Source organism: Palaemon carinicauda, chromosome 11, assembly GCF_036898095.1.
Source record: "Palaemon carinicauda isolate YSFRI2023 chromosome 11, ASM3689809v2, whole genome shotgun sequence".
Taxonomy (NCBI): domain Eukaryota; kingdom Metazoa; phylum Arthropoda; class Malacostraca; order Decapoda; family Palaemonidae; genus Palaemon; species Palaemon carinicauda.
The window spans coordinates 3,693,271-3,710,770 of record NC_090735.1 but is presented as its reverse complement, the minus strand read 5'-3'; the positions used below and the strand labels follow the sequence as shown (position 1 = coordinate 3,710,770).

The 17,500-nt window shown below is 38.6% G+C and overlaps 1 protein-coding gene across 5 annotated transcripts in view; it reads right to left on the bottom strand.

Annotated features, from left to right (window-relative positions):
* LOC137649946 (calcium uniporter protein, mitochondrial-like) overlaps positions 1-17,500 on the bottom strand; it is a 799,430-nt gene that overhangs the window by 640,151 nt on the left and 141,779 nt on the right. The window lies entirely within an intron of this gene.

Below are 17,500 nucleotides of genomic sequence, written 5' to 3'. Positions count from 1 at the left end.
GGCCAGGCAATGGCTGCTGATGGCTCAGCAGGTAGACCTATAGGCTTCCCAAAACCCGCCATCCTTAGTTCAAAAGGAGGATTAAATTGCAGCGACCAAAAGAACTAATGACTTTCAGCGGGATTCGAACCCCAGTTTGGCAATCACCAGTCAGGGACGTTACCACATCAGCCAAACAAATTCCAAAGAATTATGAATAATAACGATAGAAAAAAAAATGGTTATACAACTGGTTTCTCTTTATTGACACACAAGAAGAGCATTGACCTGAGATATCAAGAATTCTTATCTAATGGAAGGGAAAATGTTAAGAGTAATTACATAACGAGGACATAGCAAGCCTGTCACAATACAATGACCTCCGACAAAAGGATCCAATTTGAACGGCATATTAAATCAGTTAATTCTATTCATCTAGATCGTATGTTCGACAACATTCCTACATACTAAAACCAGCTATAAAGAGCACATGTATATAACGTGTGTGTATATATATATATTTATGTATATATATATATATATATATATATATATATATATATATATATACATATATATATATATATATATATATATATATATATATATATATATATATATATATACATATATATATATATATATATATACATACACACACACACACACACACACACACACACATATATATATATATATATATATATATATATATATATATATATATATATATATACATGTGTGTATACAAACAAAATCATTATCACTTGCAAAGCTATACCCTATTGGAAAAGCAGGATGCTATAAACCCAAGGGCTCCAACAGAGAAAAATGATCCAGTGTGGAAAGGAAATAAAGAAACCGCTAGAAAAGTGTGCCCGAGTGTACCCTCAAGCAAGAGAACTCTAACCCCCCCAAACATTGAAAGATCATGGTACAGAGGCTATGGTAATACCCAAGACTAGAGAACAATGGTTTGATTTTGGAGTGTCCTTCTCCTAGAAGCGCTGCTTACCATAGCTAAAGAGTCTCTTCTACCCTTACCAAGAGGAAAGTAGCCACTGACCAATTACATTCCAGTGGTTAACCCCTTGAGTGAAGAAGAATTTTTCTGTTTTCTTAGTGTTGTCAGATGTATGAGGAAAGAGGAGACTGTGTAAAGTATTGGCCAGACTATTCGCTGTACGTGTAGTCAAGGGAAAATTAGTCGTAACCAAAGGAGGAACCAACAGTGCTATCTGGCCAGTCAAAAGACCCAATAACTCTCGTGGTAGTATATCAACGGGTGGCTGGTGCCTCGACCAATCTGCTATATACTGTATTCATGTACTGACACACACACACACACACACACACACACACACACACATATATATATATATATATATATATATATATATATATATATATATATATATATACACATACATACATACACACACATACAATGTGTTTGAATTAGATCAGCGATTTAGAAATAGCCAAACATTTATTATTATTATTATTATTAAATGCTAAGCTACAACCCTAGTTGGAAAAGCAGGATGCTATAAGCCCAGGGGCCCCAACAGGGAAAATAGCTCAGTGAGGAAAGGAAACAAGGAAAAATAAAATATTTTAAGAATAGTAACAACATTTAAATAAATATTTCCTATATAAACAATAAAAACTTCAACAAAACAAGAGAAAGAGAAACTAGATACAATAGTGTGCCTGAGTGTACCCTCAAGCAAGAGAACTCTAACCCAAGACAGTGGAAGGCCATGGTACAGAGGCTATAGCACTACCCAAGACTAGAGAACAATGGTTTGATTTTGGAGTGTCCTTCTCCTAGAAGAGCAGCTTACCATAGCTAAAGAGTCTCTTCTACCCTTACCAAGAGGAAAGTAGCCACTGAACAATTACATTGCCGTAGTTAACCCCTTAGGTGAAGAAGAATTGTTTCGTAATCTCAGTGTTGTCAGGTGTATGAGGACAGAGGAGAATCTGTAAAGAATAGGCCAGGCTATTCGGTGTCTGTGTAGGCAAAGGGAAAGAACCGTAACCAGAGAGAAGGATCCAATATGGTACTGTCTGGCCAGTCAAAGGACCCCCTAACTCTCTAGCAAGGACCGAGCAAGGAATCTCACCCTTGAAGAAAAGGAATAACTTGACTTTCGGTGTCATCCCTATCAAAAGAAAAAAAAAAAAAACCAACCTTATGGCAACACACGCGAACACACCCACCCGACATAAATCGCGCATGTAGCCTCAAGCACGTGCAAGCCAGCGTTCCTTGCGCCCCATCAGAAATTTATTGGGGGCCTCCTTCGGTCTCCCACTTTCTGGCATGAATAATGTTTCTGGGGGGTGACGTAGAACGACACTTGACACCCAGGCACGAAGGGGAGCATAAACAATGATAATCGATATCACCTTGTCGCTCCCAACATGACAAATTATTTAAGCGACAGGTTGTGCTCATTTCATCACACATTTTCTACGGGTGGACTGCATGTGCATCGTCGCTCGGTTGCGTCTTTCAATATATTTACGAGCGACAATAAAATGATTCATTTTTAAAGATCTATATAAATTGAATATATTAAATATGATTGAAATTGAAGATAGATATATATATATATATATATATATATATATATATATATATATGTGTGTATATATATATATATATATATATATATATATATATATATATATATATATATTATATATACACACATATATATACATACATACATACATACATATATATATATATATATATATATATATATATATATATATATTATATATATACACACATATATATACATACATACATACATATATATATATATATATATATATATATATATATATATATATATATATATATATATATATATATATATATAAAATTGTATATATTTAATATGATTGAAATTGAAGATATATATATATATATATATATATGTATAAATTGTATATATTTGATAATAAAATTATCATTATTATTATTATTAGCTTTAGCTACAAAACAACCCTCCTTGGAAAAGCAAGATTCTATAAGCCCAAGGGCTCCAAAAGGGAAAAATAGCCAGTGAGGAAAGGAAATAAAGAAATAAATAACCTACAAGAGAAGTAATGAACAATTAAAATATCTTAAGAACAGTAACATTAAAAGTAGCCCAGTGAGGAAAGGAAACAAGGGAATAAACTACAAGAGAAGTAATGAACCATTAGAATATCTTAAGAACAGTAACAGCACTAAAATAAATCTCTCATACATAAACTATAAAAAGAGATTTATATCAGCCTCTGAAAGCAGATCACCAATGCATGAATTTATCAGTCATCCAAAAAATTTTCAACAATTGTTATTCCCATTATAATAAAATATCTTAAGAACAGTAACAACACTAAAATAAATCTCTCATATACAAACTATAAAAAGAGATTTATATCAGCCTCTGAAAGCAGATCACCAATGCATGAATTTATCAGTCATCCACAAATGTTCAACAATTGTTATTGTCTGAGTAATCTTCACTTTAAAAACCAAACACGCTCTATCCAGAAATCCCTTTCATGTAAGTTAAAGGCAGCCTTCTAAAGTTAATGGTTTTGCAACCAGCAATCACGAGACTTAAAAGAGGGATGATCATTCACGCAAAGGAGATTATGGAGAGAGAGACAGAGAGAGAGAGAAATAAAAAAGAATGTCACGGACATGAATGCCACGTCAGGCTCGTAACAAGTTGAAGTAATTACTGCAGTATTATTAGGATCACATGAATGCTTTATACTTAATTTTGGTGTTCTTGCATTTAATCCTTCATCATTTTATGAATTATTATTATTATTATTATTATAATTATTATTATTATTATTGTTATTATTATTAGTTGCTAAGCTACAACCGTAGTTGGAAAAGCATAATGCTATAAGCACAGGGGCTCCAACAGGGAAAATAGCCCAGTGATGAAAGGAAACGAGGAAAAATAAAATATTTCAAGAGCAGTAAACAACATTAAAATAATTATCTCCTATATAAACTATAAAAACTTTAACAAAACAGGAAAAAGAGAAATAAGATAGAACAGTGTGCCATATGTCGATGTTATTCTTCTCCTAATGAAGGAAGAACTAGAGAGGCACTTATTTCTCGACCTTTTGCTAGACCTTGGCCTTGACCTTTCACCTTAACATGTATTAATTGGAATGGATTTTCATACTATCGAATATGAACCAAGTTTAAAGTCTCAGTGACAACGATGTGGAAACTTATAGCTGATTACGTGAGTTGGACATATTGCTTGACCTTTGACCTTCCAAAATTTAATCATTTCCAGCTTTTAACAAAAGTTAATCCCTGCAAGTTTCATTGCTCTACTACTAAAATTGTGGACAGGTAGCTATTCACAAACAAACACACACAAACAAGGACGAAAACATAACCTCCTTCCAACTTCGTTGGCGGAGGTAATTGCATCTTAAAACTAACAATGTCGATAACTTACATCCTAAGACTTCTCAGATAAGTAATTTTTCCGAAAGTATAAACACTTTTACTGATGAATGATTCTTATTAACACAAAATTAAGTATTGAATCACATGACTACATGTATCTGAAGAAGGTAATGGCTTCAAGTAAAGCCTTAAAGGCGAGTAACTAAAAAAAAAAAAAAAACAATTATAAGTCCTAAAACTTTCATTGGAGATCATTTTCTCAAGAGGCAATTTTGGTTGCCTGAATCTCAACCTATTTCTTTTGGAAAGTTCACCGCAGTTACGGGAATTGTCGGAGCTTTAACTAATATTTTTACGAGGAATAAACAAAATGTGAGATTGTTAATGATTCCTATCCAAATCTGGATAGGAAAAATACCTGTTTTAACGAACTTACTTCACAGAATTAATTTATTCTCATCATTTATTTATTTCCTTATTTCCTTTCCTCACTGGGCTATTTTTCCCTGTTGGAGCCCTTGGGCTTATAGCATCTTGCTTTTCCAACTAGGGTTGTAGCTTGGCTAATAATAATAATAATAATAATAATAATAATAATAATAATAATAATAATAATAAAGAAGGTTTACATATGATTGGTCAGAATACAAACTGAAAACCCAGTGACCTTAATAACAATGTTTTTTTTGTTTTTTTTTTCGTGACCCAATTCAAGTTTTACAATTTAGAGATTATAAGTAAATCACAACTTCATTTAGTACCTCGATGCAGAATAAAGCTAGCTTAAATTAAAATTATATTTTATCTTTCATATGTTTATGTCCTATAATCTCTTTTTTTTATCGAGGCAGATGTGCACAGACTCGCAGCGGTGCCCTTTTAGCTCGGAAAAGTTTCCTGATCGGTGATTGGTTGGGCAAGATATTTCTAACCAATCAGCGATCAGGAAACCTTTCCGAGCTAAAAGGGCACCCCTGCGAGTCGGTGCAAATATGCCTCGATAAAAAAAAATTGACTATAGCATGTATATCTACAGTGGTTCTCCCTTCTCACTTCATACAACAACAACATCATCAAATGCTGCCTATTCTAGACCACTGCAGGACAAAGGCCTCAGACATGACCTTATTCATGTCTGTGGTTTGGCCCTCTATCTCACCACGTTGGCCATTGCAGATTGGTGTTGGTGGGAGACTTTAACCTGCTCGCTGGTCACAAACCAACCTAGTATGGGTGTCATTGGATTTTCATACACTCAAATATGATCCAAGTTTGAAGTCTCTGTGATAAAGATGTCCAAACTTATGACTGATTACGTGAATTCGACATTATGCTTGACCTTGACCTTGACCTACCTTTGACCTTACAAAATTTAATAATTTCCATCTTTTTACAAAACAGTTAATCACTGTAAGTTCCAATCCTCTACGATTAAAATTGTGGCCAGGAAAATGTTCACACAAAAAAAAAAGAAAAAAAAAACACAAACAGGGCTAAAATATAACCTTCCAACTTCATTGGCGAAGGTAATTAGCAGGAGAGTTTATAAAAATATACAAAAATATTAATCGAGATTATTTATCTGTAAACATAACTGGAAATTAAACAAGAGCCAAGCAGGTGGTAAAACAGAAGCCCCTTCCAACTTCGTTGGCGAAAGCAATTAACAGCATAATGTATCATAATATATAAAAATATTAATCCAGATTATATGTAAAAACAACAGAAGATCAAACACGAAAAAAAAGGTCTGAAGAAAATACAGGGCCATTACGAGAGAGAAACCAGGACATAAAAAATTGTAGCTCATCTCAGACAGGTTGATGGAAGACTGCTGGAGTCACGCACGCCAGATGCAAAGAGAGAATTTGTCATAAGCTGTGGCTGACAGAATAACTAAGGACAAAGACCGGCCTCCTTTTTAAAGTATTTGGTTTGCAAGAAAATGTTATTTAGTCTCTATTTTTTTCTTATCTTTTTTTTTTTTTTTTGGGGGGGGGGTTTAACCTTAAGCTATTTTAAATTATTTAGCATTACTTTGAATATTTATTATCTCCGCCAACTAAATTGGAAGGAGGTTATGTTTTCACCCCGGTTTGTGTGTTGTTTGATTGTTTGTTTGTTTGTGTGTGTTAGTTTGTGAACAACTTCCTGACCATAATTTTAATAAAACTTGCAGGGATTAACTCTTATGTAAAAAGATGGAAATTATTAAATTTTGGAATATCAAGGTCACGGTCAAGTAAATTGTCCAGTTCACGTAATCAGCCATAAGTTTTGACATAATTGTCATAGACTTCAAACTTGGTTCATATTTGAGTGCATGAAAATCCACGCCAATTCCTACATGTTAAGGCCAAAGGTCAAGGTCAAAGTCGAACAAAGGTCTAGAAATAACCTGCCGTGGCGGAGGGCTGCGTTCTACTGCATGCCCCTCTAATATGAAAATTATATTAAGTGAAAAAAGTAATTTACGCTAGCCAATTTTACAAATTATATTATGATGTGAAATCATTTAGTTTACAACAAAATTACTTTTTAGGCTCATAATGTTAAAGTAATTCCATTATTATTTTCTTGTTCTGTTAATATAACTATTTTTATGTAAATTGTAATAATGTTATATTGATACAGTATAAAAAACTGATATCTTATCCAAAAATAATTCTTGCCGTTCTTAAAATGAAAATATAGCATTCTCTGATTAGACGAGAGAGAGAGAGAGAGAGAGAGAGAGAGAGAGAGAGAGAGAGAGAGAGAGAGAGAGAGAGAGAGAGAGAGAGAGTGTTACAAGGATTTTGGATGTTTCAAAGACTTTTTAGTCCCTCCGCGGAGACTCCACTTGCTCTTTGAAAGAACGATTTAGTTTAAGCATTTAGAGAGAGAGAGAGAGAGAGAGAGAGAGAGAGAGAGAGAGAGAGAGAGAGAGAGAGAGATTCACTGATCTGGTCTGTCACCCAATGAAATCAACATACTTTCCTCGAACCAAACTTCAAAGTAAACGTGGCCATTGTTAGCTTAGCATCAAACATCTATTGCCAAAGCTTTAAATTGTGTACTTTGCCTCAGTGATGTTTGGATAATTAACAAACAAAGTAATATATTGAGTCTCTTTTTATAGTTTATATATGAGAGATCGGTTTTAATGTTGTTACTGTTCTTACAATATCTTTGTATTAATTGTTCATCACGTCTCTTGTAGCTTATTTATTTCCTTACTAAGATATTTTTCCCTGCTGGAGCACTTGGGGCTTATTGTATCTTGCTTTTCCAACTAAGGTTGTAGCTTAGTTAGTAGTAGTGTAGTAGTAGTAGTAGTAGTAGTAGTAGTAATATGAAAGTAGAAAAATCAATAACTATCATCATAGTTAAAGCAAATTCAACTTCAAATTGTTACTATCTTGGTGAACAATTATTGCATCAATACGAAGATAATCTATTTCGAAAAACCACAATGACTTCTTAAGCTATATTACTTTCAAGCACTTTCTCAGAAAATCTTGGCACTGCCAGGACCTGGGCACTACCAGGTTCTGTCTGGTCACTTATAAGACCTGGGAACTACCAGGAACTGGGCACTACCAGAATCTAGTCACTACCAGGACCTGGGCACCACCAAGATCTAGTCACTACCATGACCTGGGCACTACCAGGACCTGGGTACTACCAGAACCTGGGCACTACCAGGACCTGGGCACTACCAGGACCTGGGTACTACCAGGATCTAGTCACTACTAGAACCTGGGAACTACCAGGATCTGGGCACTACCAGGACCTGGGTACTACCAGCATCTAGTCACTGCTAAAGCCTTGCACTACCAAGATCTGGGCACTACCATGATCTAGTCAATACAATGACCTTGGCACTACCAGGTTCTAGTCACTACCAGGGCCTGGGCACTACCAGGACCTGGGCACTACCAGGATCTGGGCACTTCCAGGACGTGGGCACTACCAGAATCTGGGCACTTCCAGGACCTGGGCACTACCAGGATCTGGGCACTTCCAGGACCTGGGTACTACCAGGATCTGGGCACTTCCAGGACCTGGGCACTACCAGGATCTGGGCACTACCAGGACCTGGGTACTACCAGGATCTAGTCACTACTAAAGCCTGGAACTACCAAGATCTGGGCACTACCATGATCTAGTCAATACAATGACCTTGGCACTACCAGGACCTGGGCACTACCACGATCTGGGCACTTCCAGGACGTGGGCACTACCAGGATCTGGGCACTTCCAGGACGTGGGCACTACCAGGATCTGGGCACTTCCAGGACCTGGGCACTACCAGGATCTGGGCACTTCCAGGACGTGGGCACTACCAGGATCTGGGCACTTCCAAGACGTGGGCACTACCAGGACCTGGGCACTACCAGGATTTGGGCACTTCCAGGACGTGGGCACTACCAGGATCTGGGCACTTCCAGGACGTGGGCACTATCAGGATCTGGGCACTTCCAGGACGTGGGAACTACCAGGACCTGGGTACTACCAGGATCTAGTCACTACTAAAGCCTGGCACTACCAAGATCTGGGCACTACCATGATCTAGTCAATACAATGACCTTGGCACTACCAGGATCTAGTCACTACCAGGACGTGGGCACTTCCAGGACGTGGGCACTACCAGGATCTGGGCACTACCAGGACCTGGGCACTACCAGGATCTGGGCACTTCCAGGACGTGGGCGCTACCAGGATCTGGGCACTACCAGGATCTGGGCACTTCCAGGACATGGGCACTACCAGGATCTGGGCACTACCAGGACCTGGGCACATCCAGGACGTGGGCACTACCAGGACCTGGGCACTTCCAGGACGTGGGCACTACCAGGATCTCGGCACTTCCAGCACGTGGGTACTACCAGGATCTGGGCACTTCCAGGACGTGGGCACTACCAGGATCTGGGCACTTCCAGGACGTGGGCACTACCAGGACCTGGGCACTACCAGGACCTGGGCACTTCCAGGACCTGGGCACTACCAGGATCTGGGCACTACCAGGATCTGGGCACTTCCAGGACGTGGGCACTACCAGGATCTGGGCATTACCAGGACCTGGGCACTACCAGGACCTGGGCACCACCAGGACCTGGGCACTACCAGGATCTGGGCACTACCAGGACCTGGGCACTACCAGGATCTGGGCACTACCAGGACCTGGGCACTACCAGGATCTGGGCACTTCCAGGACGTGGGCACCACCAGGACCTGGGCACTACCAGGATCTGGGCACTGCCAGGATCTGGGCACTTCCAGGACGTGGGCACTGCCAGGATCTGGGCACTTCCAGGACCTGGGCACTACCAGGACGTGGGCACTACCAGGATCTGGGCACTTCCAGGACCTAGGCACTACCAGGACCTGGGCACTACCAGGATCTGGGCACTTCCAGGACGTGGGCAATGCCAGGACCTGGGCACTACCAGGACCTGGGCACTACCAGGATCTGGGCACTTCCAGGACGTGGGCACTACCAGGACCTGGGCACTTCCAGGACGTGGGCACTACCAGGGTCTGGGCACTTCCAGGACCTGGGCACTACCAGGACGTGGGCACTACCAGGATCTGGGCACTTCCAGGACCTGGGCACTACCAGGACGTGGGCACTACCAGGATCTGGGCACTACCAGAATCTGGGCACTTCCAGGACGTGGGCACTACCAGGACCTGGGCACTACCAGGATCTGGGCACTTCCAGGACGTGGGCATTACCAGGACCTGAACACTTTCAGGATCTGGGCACTTCCAGGACGTGTGGGCACTACCAGGACCTGGGCACTACCAGGATCTGGGCACTTCCAGGACATGGGCACTACCAGGACGTGGGCACTTCCAGGACGTGGGCACTACCAGGATCTGGGCACTTCCAGGACGTGGGCACTACCAGGATCTGGGCACTTCCAGGACGTGGGCACTACCAGGATCTGGGCACTACCAGGATCTGGGCACTTCCAGGACGTGGGCACTACCAGGATCTGGGCACTACCAGGATCTGGGCACTACCAGGATCTAGTCACTACCAGGGCCTGGGCACTACCAGGATCTGGGCACTTCCAGGACGTGGGCACTACCAGGACCTGGGCACTACCAGGACCTGGGCACTACCATGATCTGAGCACTACCAGGATCTGGGCACTACCATGACCTGGGCACTACCAGGATCTAGTCACTACCAGGACCTGGGAACCACCAGGATCTAGTTACTACCAGGACCTGGGAACCACCAGGATCTAGTCACTACCATGACCTGGGCACTACCAGGATCTAACCACTACCATGACCTGGGCACTACCAGGACCTGGGCACTACCAGGACCTGGGTACTACCAGGACCTGGTCAGTACCACGATCTAGTCACTACCAGGACCTGATCCCAATCGCAGAGAGACGGAAGAAGCTGACATCTTTCGTGACCAAAAAGACCGTAAGGTTTTAAGTCAGGGTTCGTGATAACCCACTAAGCCAGCGATTAAAAAAAATGAGAGAGAGAGAGAGAGAGAGAGAGAGAGAGAGAGAGAGAGAGAGAGAGAGAGAGAGAGATATTCCCTCGTGCAGCGGGCAGTTTACAAGTAGGTACCAAATTTGCTGCTTCGGTAAATAAAAAACATATTTTAGAATTGGCCCCATTGCATCCCTAACCACTGGGAAGAGAGAGAGAGAGAGAGAGAGAGAGAGAGAGAGAGAGAGAGAGAGTAATTCATCATTCAATACGAAGAGTATAATATCAATAATATCAATAAAGTTGAGCCGATATTTTCTTTCTTCTAAAAGGCAAAGTAGTTCCCTTTTTCTAAAGTATACACAAGAACCTAAAATGAAAAGGGTTGCCTCTTTTTAAAGTATATACAGTCACCTAAATGAAAAGTTTTGCCTTATTCCAAAGTAGCCTATATACTATACCCTAAAAAGAAGTTTAGCCTTTTCTTAAATATACAATAACCTAAATGAAAAGTATTGTTATTTTTCTTTAATATATACAATAACTTAAAAAGACAATTTTACCTTTTTTACGTATATCCACTACACTATCCTAAAAAGAAGTTTTGCCTTTTTTAAAATATACAATAACCTAAAAGAAAAATGTTGCTTTTTTAAGTATATACAATAACTTAAAAAGACAATTTTACCTTTTTTTAAGTATATCCAACACACTATCCTAAAAAGAAAAGTTTTGCCTTATTAAAGTATATACAATAACCTAAAAGAAAAGTTTTCAAGCTGCCTTTGAGTCAGTAACAAACAGGGTTATGCTTTTCATCTATAATATAATGAAAGTTGAATTAAAGAATATTTTGCTAATCAAAGCAAAGCAAAAAACATATAAAAATATCTAAAAAAATATCCACTTCAAATATTCTAATTTGTTATTACTTCAGCAAACGACGTTGGTAGGAGGTTATGTTTTCGTCCCTGTTTTTTCGTTTGTCTGTTTGTTTGTGAATAACTTCCTGGGAAAAATTCTTATATTGAGATGTGAAAGTAATTCAATTTTGGAAGTCCAAGGTCAAAGGTCAAGGTCGAGCAAAAGGTTGACCGAAATAAGCAGCTGTGGTGGAGCTCTGCACTCTAATTTATTATTATGACAATCCTTAATTAATTAATTAATTAATTGCCCCTGAATCTCATTAGAGGAACAACGACAACAACAACAACAAATGCAGGCGTTACTAGTCCACTGCAGGACAAAGGCCTCAGATATATCCTTTTTCATATTTGGGGTTTTGGCCAGTTTACATAACCAAGCTGTCCAGTGCAGAATTGGTGATAGTGGGGAGATTTTCGTCCAATCGCGAAAAAAAAAACAACCTAGTATGGGTGGCGGCCCTGCCTAGTAACAGATTTGCAGATACACGAACCCTTACAACACGTTAAGGTATATATATATATATATATATATATATATATATATATATATATATATATATATATATTATATATATATATAATTTATATGTATATATATGTATGTATATATATATATATATATTATATATATATATAATATAATATATATAATATATATATATATACACATATATAATTTATATGTATATATATGTATGTATGTATGCATGTATGTATATATATATATATATATATATATATATATATATATATATATATATATATATATATATATATATATATATATATATATATATATAAGAATTGTATTATACATATATACAATATATATTATATATATATAAGATTGTGTATATAATATATATATATATATATATATATATATATATATATATATATATATACATACACAATCAATTACCACGATATGCCAAAAGGAAGTTCTTGACCTTTTCGCTACCCTGACCTTGACCTTTGACACAATCACTTCCAAAATGTAATAAGATTGTTCTTTGATCATGGCCAATCATCCCTCCAAATTTAATGAGATTCGGTCAAATAGTTTTTGAGTTATGCGAGTCAAAAACACACAGACAGACATACGAACATAAAAGAGAGAGAGAGAGAGAGAGAGAGAAGAGAGAGAGAGAGAGAGAGAGAGAGAGAGAGAGAGAGAGATGTCAATTAACTCAAAAAGGATGACTTCTCCTTTTCCCTTCTTAATAATAAATCGAATTAAATATACGCATAACAGAATTCACAGAAACTTCGGCCAATTTTTCTTCTTTTGATGGAATAATTTTCCCCCCTTCTCTTAAGTAACTTTTGCAGCAGGAAGAAGTTCAGCTTCTTCAACAAGCCTCTAATGAACTTTGGTTTCCAAATTAATTTTCTTAACAAGAATACTGAAGCCTCTTACAATCCAAACATTTTTTTTTTTTTTACTTTTGTGAGTAAAAAATAAAATCTAGGGAGGATAAAATCTCAATTCATATACATCTACAGTTACAGTATACAAAGATAAGGCATCACATGTATGACTATGGAAATCACACACACATACACACACACATTGCACACACACATATATATATCTATCTATATATATATGCATATATATACATACATATATATATATATATATATATATATATATATATATATATATATATATATACATATACAGTAAATGCAAGAGAAATTAGTTCACCCAACTTTCAGCTGGGCTCCACAAGGAACTAGGAGAGTTGGAAGACTCAGGCCTACATGGCTGAGGACTATGAAGCTTGAAGTAGATGATGATGAATGGAGAAGTATTGAATTAAAAGCTCAAGATGGAGACGACTGGCAAAACCTAACAGAGTTTACACACACACACACACACATATATATATATATATATATAATATATATATATATATATATATATATATACAGTGATACCTCTGGATACGAAAGTTTCTGCTTACGAAAAATTCAGGATGCGAAAAAGTGATTCGAAGATTTTTATGCCCCAGTATACAAATAAAAATTTCAGGATACGAAAACCTTACGAGATCCCAACTCTCGCCGAGAGTAATTTTAAAAAGCGCGCGCCACCAGACTTTGAACTTGGGTAGACTCACTTACAGCCTCCCGCTCACCCATTGGTTATCTCCCTACTCAGACGCTAGCTGACGCCATAAGATCCTGCTTTCCTATTGGTCGGCAACTATCCCAACTTGCTTACGCACGGGCGTTCATCTCTCTCTCTCTCTCTCTCTCTCTCTCTCTCTCTCTCTCTCTCTCTCTCTCTCTCTCTTTTCGTTCCGACCTCGGTATCGTTAACAGACATTGTGTGCTTTCGCTTGTTTGACGTAGTGTTAATATACAGTACATTCGTACGCCACGTGTTATCGTTATTAAACATTCGTTACTGTGCACTGTACTGTATTAGTGTTTACTATACATAGTACTGTATATAACGTACGTAGTGTATTATATTACGTATTACTGTAGCCATGGGTCCCAAGAATGTTGCCGAAGGAAAGAAGAAGAAGACGAGGCTCTTGATGGAGACGAAACTTGAAATCGTGAAAAAGTACGAGTCTGGCATGCGTTTAAGTGCGATCGCCAAGGAGTATGGCCGGAATCTATCTACGATAGGCACCATCCTGAAGCAGAAGGCGGCCATCAAAGCAGCGACACCTTCTAAGGGCGTCACTATTTTCTCCAACAAGAGAACCCACGTGCATGACGAGATGGAGAGGCTGCTTCTTGTGTGGATCAAGGACAAAGAGATCTCAGGAGACAACATCACTGAGACTACAATTTGCCAGAAGGCCTCCTCCATTTTCGGTGATCTCATGCGTTCTCAGGCCGAAGAAGGGGTAGGAGAAGGAACATCCCAGCAGTAACCCCCAGAGTTCAAGGCTTCTCGTGGGTGGTTCAAGAAATTCAAGAAAAGGACTGGCATTCATTCAGTGGTAGGCATGGGGAGGCAGCCAGCTCGGACGCGAAGGCCGCCGAAGCCTTTGTTAAAACGTTCGACGAGTTGACTCTGCAGGAAGGCTACAGTTCGCAGCAAGTTTTCAATTGCGACGAAACTGGACCTTTTTGGAAGAAAATGCCTCGTCGGACGTTCATCACGGCGGAGGAGAAGAGGCTACCCGGACATAAGCCTATGAAGGACAGGCTTACCCTTGCTTTTTGTGCAAACGCCAGTGGGGACTGCAAGATAAAGCCCCTGCTGGTGTACCATTCAGAAAATCAACAAGCCTTCAAAGCCCACAAAGTCATCAAGGAGAACCTTCCCGTGATGTGGAGGGCGAATGCTAAAGCCTGGGTAACGAGGCAACTTTTCATTGATTGGGTGAATGTCTGCTTCGATCCGACTGTCCGAAAATATTTGGAAGAAAAGCGCCTCCCTATGAAATGTCTGCTGGTGTTGGACAATGCTCCAGCTCACCCTCCTGGCCTCGAGGAATATCTTCTGGCCGAGTATTCCTTCATAAAGGTCCTATATCTACCACCTAACACCACCCCTCTCCTCCAGCCCATGGACCAGCAAGTTATTTCAAATTTTAAAAAATTGTACACGAAGCATCTCTTCCAGAGATGTTTCCAAGTCACAGAGAGTACAAACCTCACTCTGCGTGAATTTTGGAAAGATCACTTTAACATCGTGATATGCCTCAAACTCATCGATCTCACTTGCCAGGAAGTTTCGAGGCGTACCCTAAACTCATCTTGGAGGAAGCTGTGGCCTGATGCTGTCTCTACACGAGACTTCGAGGGGTTCGGGAAGCCTGGAAGCGAAGCCGAGATCTTTGACGATCCTGAACCAATTCAGCAGTCTGAAGTGGCTGACATCGTACATCTTGGTACGTCCATGGTGCTGGAAGTTAGCGAGGAGGATATAGATGAACCCATCGAGGAGCACCATGAGGAGTTGACGACGGACGACCTGAAGGAGTTGGAGACGATGCAAGTGAGTGATGTTCAAGAGCAGTTCTCTAGCGGTGATGAGGAGGATGTTACACCTTTGAAAACGGCAGACATCAAGGAAATTCTTGCATGTTTCCATAAAATGGCAGACTACGTCGAAAAGGAACATCCAGAAAAAGTTTATACCAACCGTGCGCTTCAACAATGCAATGACATTTGCCTAACGCATTTTAGAAATGTGATGAAAAGTAGGCAGAAACAAGCTTCAATGGATAGTTTCTTATTAAAGAGGCCAGCGGTATTAGTAGGCCAAGACGAAGGTGAAAGTGAAGAAAAGAAACAGAAAAGAGGAAGTGATGAAGAATTAGAAGGTGAAAGTAAAGAAAAGAAACAGAAAAAAGAAAGTGATGAAGAAGTAGAAGAGGTTTAGAAAATATGAAAAACGTAAAGTTATAAAAAGCAAAAAAAAATTCAATTTTAAGTTTTATGTTACCGTTAAGTGTTAAAAGTAATTTTTTCTTTCATTTTATAGTTTTCCATACGTAATGTTAAGTGTTAATTATTTCTGACATTTTTTTATTTCGTAAAGTTTAAGTGTTAATGTGTTAAGTGTAAATTACTGTACATAGTCTGTCACTTGTTACGTTTTCTGCCTTATGCCATCCTCCTCTGCCGCGACTTCGCTATCGGACATTGTCTCAATCAAAAGGTAAGTTTCAACTGTTTTGTTACACTAATTAACTGTAACCCTTTTTTCAGAGTATCGATCCTTAATTTAGGTGTACGTACAGGTAACAATACACCTTTACTGATCCAAATGCTTTACATACAGTACCGTAACTTTTATACAGTAATAAAGAAAACGGACCGTTTTCTTAGGGCTTGGGGGGGATAACTACGCTATAACTACATTATTGAATAATCTCATAGTGGTTTCTGGAATGGATTAGGCTGTTTTTAACAGTTGGGTTAATTATTGAATGATAGAAATGGCTGCATTGCATGTTTATTACTACAGTTTAGCGTGTTTATGGAAGAAAAGGTGTCTTCTCGTAAAGCTTGGAACGGATTAGGCTATTTACATGTAAAACGCAACTCAGGATACGAAAAAATCAGGATACGAAACCGTATCCTGAGGCATCACTGTATATATATATATATATATATATATATATATATATATATATATATATATATATATATATATATACATTACATATCCATATATATACATATATATATATATATATTGTAATCCTATAAACCTTACGCTCAATCATACATAGGGCAACTTACAGTACTTCATTGACAATCATGGACACAACATTCATATCATATATACAAACAGTATATATACACATAAATGCAGCATCTCAATGGACACTCAACATTCATACATACAGACAGTATGTATACACATAAATGCAGCATCTCAATGCTATTCATAAAAATGATACATGCACACCAAGTCATTGATAATTATGAAACCATACATACACAATACATAAAGATACCCATACATGCATGCATACACTATCTTTGATAATCTAGGAGAAGGGCACTCGAAAATCAAATCATTGTTCTCTAGACTTGGGTCGTGCCATAGCCTCTGTACTATGGTCTTCCACTGTCTTGGTTTAAAGTTATCTTGCCCGAAGGTACACTCGGGCGCACTATTCTATATTATTTAATTTCCTCTTGGTTGATTTTTAAGTTTTTAAAGTTTATATATGAAAGATTTATTTTATTGTAGTTACTGTGCTCAAAA